Source organism: Carassius gibelio, chromosome A12 (genome assembly GCF_023724105.1).
Source record: "Carassius gibelio isolate Cgi1373 ecotype wild population from Czech Republic chromosome A12, carGib1.2-hapl.c, whole genome shotgun sequence".
Lineage (NCBI taxonomy): Eukaryota > Metazoa > Chordata > Actinopteri > Cypriniformes > Cyprinidae > Carassius > Carassius gibelio.
Genome location: NC_068382.1, coordinates 5,742,617 through 5,750,663, shown reverse-complemented (window position 1 = coordinate 5,750,663; position 8,047 = coordinate 5,742,617).

Here is an 8,047-nt window from a genome sequence, read left to right as displayed (position 1 = left end):
TATATATATATATATATATATATATATATATATAATATTATTATTATTATTATTAATTTTAAAAATGTCATGGGCATATGTACCTATAGTTATGCAATACCACTGGGCTAAGTCAAAAAATATTTACAATTTAAAATTATCATTCAACATACTTAATATACAGGTGATGGTCCTTAGTTGTTAGTTATAATCATCAACATTAAAAGAAATAATCATTTGAAATATATCAGTCTGTGTGTAATGAATGAATATAATATACAAGTTTCACTTTTTGAATGGAATTAGTGAAATAAATCAACTTTTTTATGATATTCTAATTATATGACCATCACCTGTATGTAGTAGATAAGAAAATGGGTCTGCAAAGGTGAACTTGACCTGATTTTGGAGAAATTATAATTCCAGTCAAAAGGATTGACAATGTTTCTCATGATCTTTTATTTCTAGCATACATGTATTCTCTTGAAGTTGCTTTAGATAATGCTGGTTGATGACTTTTATTATTCTACAGTGCATTATCAATAGAGGAGGTGTGTGGAGATGTTTGACTCGTATGCTCAAACACCCCAGGCACTAGTTTAGGACAGATGTTGAGCTGTTCTTATGGAAACAGTCGAGCTCGTACGACTATTAATGAAGCGTTTGGAGATCCAGAGCAGAACCTGAGCTTTGCGCTTCACTCAGAATGAGACCGCAGAGGAGTGAAGATGTCTGAAACTCCCGTCAGACACACATCATTAAAGTATAACAGTATAGCTTCATCATCTTATCTTCTAATGTCTCTTTCATCCAGGAGCATACGTGTACTTAATGTGATTGCAAAGGCTAAACTTAAAACAATGTTTAGTCTTGATCTTGCTAATCAACGAGATCTGTAGGATGTTATTACACGCATCGTCCACTAGATGACAAACTTTGTTAATGTATGTGTAAATCTTTCCACAAATAGCGTCCAGTCCAAGTAGTGCTTTTTCAAAGCATTAGCCGCAAAAATGATTTTTTTTTTAGAAAAATAAATAAATATGCCACATACACTTTTGTCTAAAACAGCATGAAAAGTAGAACATTTTCAGATTTTGATTTAGCTTTCTTGATCGTCTCCATTCTGTCCATCAATTAAATCATTCAACAATATCATAATTTTACGATCTATTGAATTTCTATTCATTTTACTCCAGTAATTATTAACTAATTTTAATTAACAGAATGTATGACTTGTATGATGACCCTGTATGGTTTTCTTAGTTTAAATTAATAAATAAAAATTCTATATGTGGGATGTGACATCCATTTTGAACACATTCATTAACCAATTCAACCCTGTTACCAAAGCAAGCTGGGCATTTTTTTAACTGCGAGATTTGCATATATTAGATGTCCGCTAGGGGGAGCTATAACAGTATAGATTTAAAGGGCCTCCTTAGAAATCATCAATGAACGTTTGGTTTTCTTTTACTCATCCTCAAGTCGACTTGCTTTCTTCTGTGGAACATAAAAGGTGAGTTTAAAAGTTTTCAAATCTCAATGATGTTTTTGAATGTTTCAAATATGCTGTATGAAGATGATCTAAGAGGGAGATTGCAACCTGATTAACAGCTTAAATTTCATTCACGTGAAACCATAATATGACTCATATGACCACTGACTAAATGCTTTTAAATCATATTTTGTGTTCAGTGGACACAATATGAGTTTGCAGTGACACTGTGGTCTCCCATTTTGGGAGCTGCGGTGATTATGTATTTCTGTACGTTTTAGGCCAAACCGGAAGATAGCATCACCCAGCATTTTTTCTTTAGCTTTTGTATTACTGGAGAAAATAAGATATGTGACCAAAAAAAGTCTATGATTTATATACATTTTGTGAATCGTTATCCATAATTAAATTTTGGTTTTTATAAATTTTGAAGCCTAAACACAAACACAAATGTTTGCTATTACCAGACTACACCACACCACATCACATCATTAAGCTTCCGACAACCCTTTCAGTCTTTACTTAAAATAATTTTCCCTGAAAGTTTGAGTTAGAATAGTTTGCGAAGAGTGATTATGAGCACAATGATGCTGTAAAAGGAGACTAATGAGTAGATGAGTTTACCTGTTCAACATGATGACGTTTAAATGTCCCAGAAAACTACCATTTAGCTACTTATTGCCTTATTTCAAGTAAAATAATTTAAAACTGAAAGGGTGTGTAACTGATGTTGTTAAATAAAATGTGAAAATATCGCGAGCTTCTGTTAAAAACAGACCTTAGTTTAGGCATGTAACCAAACTAAGATGATGGAACTCATTTCCAGGTTTTGGCCTAAAAAAAACACGTCATCCCTGCAGCACTTCTATTCAAACCTTCTTGACAGCAAACACCATGAATGACTGAACGTCCTGGCTGAGCTGGAGTCAGAACACATGAATAATCTCTTGTTTGTTTGTTTGTTATCAATCAAAGCTGCTTATTTTCATACCACATTCTTGGAATGCTTAATCGCGGCTCCAAACACATGTACGGAGTCAGGCCGGCCTCCTCCGTCACGGCTGTCCCTCAGGGTTTGACCAGGATTTGACTTGATGATTAGAGAGAGGTCAAGCAGCCGCTGCTGGCTCTTCACGTTCTGCTATGGAATCATACATTGCTGCTCTATAGAGATAAGAGCCAGCATCGTCTGAGGAGTCGTGTGTCCCGGTTTAGTCATAACCATAACCCCAGCAGATCTGCAGACTTAACCACTCCACGATTACTAATATCACACAAGAGAGACATTAGGGATTGTTGGAAGCTTTGCTGGCATATCAGCAAGGAGTGTTCAGGAAACTGACAACAGTTTAGTTTACCCCCCATCAACTCATTATCTGAGGTGCATAAGTTACATAAGACAAGCAATATGCGGCAAAAGTTTATCTGCTCTCTGCATTGCACATCTGTGTGGTGGACATCCACGCACACTAAACAAAAGTTCATAAATGGGTTGAAGAAAAGGTCAGTCACACACTACAGACACACTGCAACATTAACTAAATGTTTCCTTAATTGTTTAAATTATATGGTACTTGTGTCCCTTTTCTCCTGCCCCCGCCCCATCACTAATCCTCATGACCCCACAAAGGCTGCTCAGGTGTGTGTGTGTGTGTGTGTGTGTGTGTGTGGAGGAGGGAGGGCGGAGGGGAGGAGCAATGTCTACACTGACCCATGGCTGAACTTTACACAGATTTCCTGTTGCTGCTGTAGACGGAGTGTGTTGTGCCGTGGAGAGGTGCAGATGGTACGATCTATCCTTCCATTCCCTCACTGTGAACCTCCATTAGTTGGCTGTGTATTATCAGATTTACTGTTATCATCACCCCTTGGTTTTGCATTTGTTTGTTTAGGGTGATTATGTTAGTACTGGAGTTCAGATTTTCATACAAACCCTTTTATTGTGGTGATATTAGTGTCATTGAATTTCACACAAATTTTTTTTTTTATTTCATTAAATTTCAAAAACGATTTTATAAGAATCAACTCATATAAAAGGCAAACAAATTATACCATGGTTAATGAGTTAAACAAATCATTAAAATGTATATAATATGTAATATAATATGTATACCTTTGCTCAGATTAGATAACTGTAATTATATTTTTCACTTTTAAGTAGTGATTATTTTAGGGATTAAATGTCCTTAATTGTAATGAAAATCAAAAGAAAATAAATGATAATGAAAACAAAACTTGAAATTTTTTTTTTTTCAAAGAACGTCATCCTTATTCCTGGGGGTTGGTGTCACTGGAGTGTTATTATGAATGAACATGCACTGGGGCAGGCCATGCAAGGAGTTAGCGGGGACTAAGCAAACAGAGCTGCCCTTCAAAGTGAGAGGAAGCATCATAAATCCAGCCTGGCGACAGGAGATGGTGTACCTCCTCAGCTCCTGCAAACTGCTGCTCCGCCTCACCCATTCTCCATACAAGCACCCAGCAGCCACCTAACTAATGTCCCTGCAGGACAGAGTACAGGTGAAGGACCAAAGCGGTTTTGTTGCTTAATGGGAGCAATCCACGTCTACCCAAAAGGAGGCATTTTGCACACTTCCCTTTCTCATTCCCTCTTTTTAACACACATGCGCACACACACACACACACACACAGCTGTTCTTGACCTGATGGCCACCAATAAACAAGAAAAGTTCACATTCCCAAAGGCGGTGGGGTCAGGACCTCAAAATAAAACGGACAAATCTGATTGTGGAATCAGCACGTGTCGCCAGGCTGGGGTAGGAGGGGGGTAAGGGTAAGTTGAGGACAGGGGCGAGGGGCAATACTGGCGCCCTCTGTGTTTGAGTTTATGAGAGCTTTCCTGTGGTTGTCCCCTCGCCGACCTTGTGACGCTGTGCTGCTTCACCTGTGGTGTGCTTTCTCATCTATAAACTGCAGTACAGCATGTGCTGATGTCACATTTTCATTTTCTTAATAAGGCCCATATTCTAATTATGCTCTGAGAGAATATTGCTATAGTCCTGCACAGCAATCTGCATAATACAAATAAATGACAAACTATGCCACATAGTTCCCCACACAATATTAGATTATGAGCTCAAAATGCTCCATCTTTATGACTTCTCTGATAAAGTAAACTTGCTTAGTAGCTCACCTGGTGAAGTGTTACACCTGTGATGCAGAGCACTCGGGTGCAAGTCCCGCGCTACACAAATGCTTTTTATCTGTTTTATTGTTTTTGTTAACACTATTGGTTAGGTTTAGGGTCAGGTTTAGTATATGTTGTGCATGTTTTTGCCTTTTATCTCCACTCACCATACATACAAAATACATTAAAAAAACATAATTAAACGTTGCCAGATTTGTTTATTTGTTTCGTATAAAACTGAACACACTTTCAGTGCCACTCACTGGACATTTCTCTTTAAACATGGCAATATTCCGTAAAATGAATAGGCACGGATTTCCTGTCAGTCAAAAAGTAAGCCATGATGTTTTATTTTATGTTCGTAAAATGTTCATCATCAATACATTATTCGGAATAAGGTGATTTCAGTCTTATCTATCTTATTCTGTTCTCTAGTCAGTTTTTACAGGTTATTTGGGAAAATCTGGTTAATAAAATTCTTGTATAATCAGAATATGACCACAATATTGATTTGCATGTACTTATTTAGTGTGTCGGCATAGTTAGAATCAACAGCATTGCTGACCACAAAGAGAAGCGTCAGTGTGAGTTTTCAGGTATGCGCTCACAGAATTGAGGGCCGTGGAAACATAACATGTCAGAGATGCGTCTTTCCCCTCCACCTCACACTGAACTCCTGGCTCACTGGTTGACCTGATGTTATCAGTCGCTTTCACACTTGGTGCCGCTTCTGGTTGTAATTACACCGTGTAATGGAGCATCCTGTCAGCGTCTCTCAAACGCCGCTGGGCTCTTATCTCCCTAGCTAAGCATCTGCCAGGACTCACGAGAGAGATCTGCCAGGACAGTTGCACAGAAAGAGGGAGCCAGACAACTGCTCTGCATGTGGACTGTTTGGCAGGTGCAAGATCAAAATTGTTCAAATTAAATCACAAGGATAGGGTTTATGTAGCATCCAAATAAACCACAATGCTAGGGCATTCGGTACAATGTTTGCTACTGCTAAGGAGTTCTGGGTGTCTTCGGATCAAGTTAAAAGAGCCTGCCTGATATCCTAGTATTTTTTCCGATAAGGTTAGGGTTTTATCTTCTGCCAAGTAAACATCATAAGTCTGGGTTTCTTAGAAAAGTAAAAGCCACCCTTTCTCAACAAATTGCATGATTTTAGGTATCATTGTTCTCATGTTTGAAGCACCAGTGGGAAGAGACAACTTCAACATGTGCTCAGTCATTAACCCTATGTATGGTTCTGTTTCCAGCTAGTATTACGTTGGTTTTCTGTGATCCCATCACAAGTAGTCCGTGTTGACAAATGAAGTCTAGATTATTAGGGCTATAGTTATGAGGTCTAGAATATTTTGTGATCGAAACCCCGAAGACGCATATGGAAGTAGTCAGTAATGGAAACGTTCATCCATCCTGACTATATCCCGTTGTTTTGAGTAATCCTTTTTTTATTGTCCTCTTTCGAAACTTTACTGCAATTTTTTTTTTTTTTGTATCTTAATATGAGATGGGATTTGGGTTTATGAGCAATAGTAGAGACAGTTGCCTTAACATAAAGCACTATAAAGTGGATTGCACTTCAGTGGTATTTCCCAGTTCAGACCACTGAGATCCATTACAATATTTAGTGATCTATTTTCTATGACTCTTCGGTTTTCTGTTGGCTCCTAATCAACCAACTGAAATCAACACCTCATCAGTCGTGAAAGAGAATGCAGATGGTGCTGCTTTTAAAGTGCCTATGTTGCTCGCCGTTGGACTGTTGCTGGTGAAGTAAGGCAAATATATCTCAGTGGCATTTTCACAAATATTGTATAAAAAACTGATCCCTTTATAAAACGTACGTAAGTGGAGTAGCGCTTATGTGCATTTATGAATCCACACATTTTTGGACACACCGTTGTATGTTCACAATGTCATGGCAGTCTTTTTGTTCGACTCTCATGTCAGCTGTGTTTCTGAAAGAGCTGATAATCATGGCACCGTCAAGGCAGGTTTTACAGTCACTCATGCAATCATCTCCTCATCTCCCCTGCTGAAACACAGCGCTTCCCTGTTTAATTTGAGGTCGCGTGAGATGATTTCAGGCACATGGACAATTCCAGTGAACTCTTTGATGGGAGCAGTGGGTTCACCCACAGTTCAGGGTAATTCTGGGTGCAGAGACAACTCCCATTCAAGCCTTTATTTTGATCAGCTACCAATTAGCTTTGACACTGAGGTGCAGTCATTGCCGCTTGACTGGCTCGACTTGGGTCAGCGAAATGCCTCTCTTTGAAAGGTAAAACACAAAGCAATTGCAGATAACTGCTGATTTTGAGATTTTTTTTTTTTACATACTGGTAAAAAAATATATATAGCCTAAATGCACTGTAAGTCACTTTGGATAAAAGCGTCTGCTAAATACATAAATCTAAAATGTCTGAGAAGATAACCTAATTAAAAAAGTCTAAAAAAATTTTACGCCATCATTCTTTGATGAAAATCTAATTAAACATTACTTGGATACATAACACAGGCATAACCACACCAAAACAAAATAATTATACTGTTAATAAAAAACCCAAATGACTACATCTGAATTCAAACTTAGGAATATTATTCATTTCTGTCACTAATGTATGCATGGTATGGAAAGTAAGTGTCTACAGTAAACCTTGAAAGTCAGGTTTTTAACTTTATACTTGTTGTCTATCAGCTTTTCTCTACATCACATCTTTATAATAATTGAAATACAGAATGAAAAATGTTAAATAACTTGCTATATCATTAATACCTACTTGGCAACTCAAGTATCCTTGAGAATAAGCTTTCCACTCATGAATTACAACTTTGCACAATCATTCATTTGTTCTGAACTCATAATTATGACATTTTTGTCTCAACCTAAAGGGCACATTTATCTGCTGAGCTATGAATGGAGAATTTCTGAATTAAAACTAAAGAAATAAACAAATTTGCACATTCTGTTGGAGCTCGTTGCATATGTTTTGCCATATTTTGGACAATTATTTGGGTAATTTTGATGTATTTTATTGCATTTTCTTAAAAATAAAAAACACACCTTCATTTATAGCTACACATTCAACAAGATTAAAAGATATATCTTTATAAGAAGTGCCATGGGATTTTTTGTGATCTCTTTACAGTATAATGTCCCCGTCACTAGGGACCACACAGACCACAGGGTGAGCGCCCCCTTCTGGCCTCACTAAGACCTCTTCCAGAAGCAACCTAGTTTTCTCAGGAGGTCTCCCATCCAGGTACTGACCAGGCTCAGCCCTGCTTAGCTTCAGTGGGCAACCAGTCTTGGGCTCCAGGGTGATATGGCTGCAGACTCGTAATAAAGGTATGGGTGAAGCAGATCTGCTAAGCAGCCATGTTTGTGTAGTTTCTGGAACGTGACACAAGGTGAA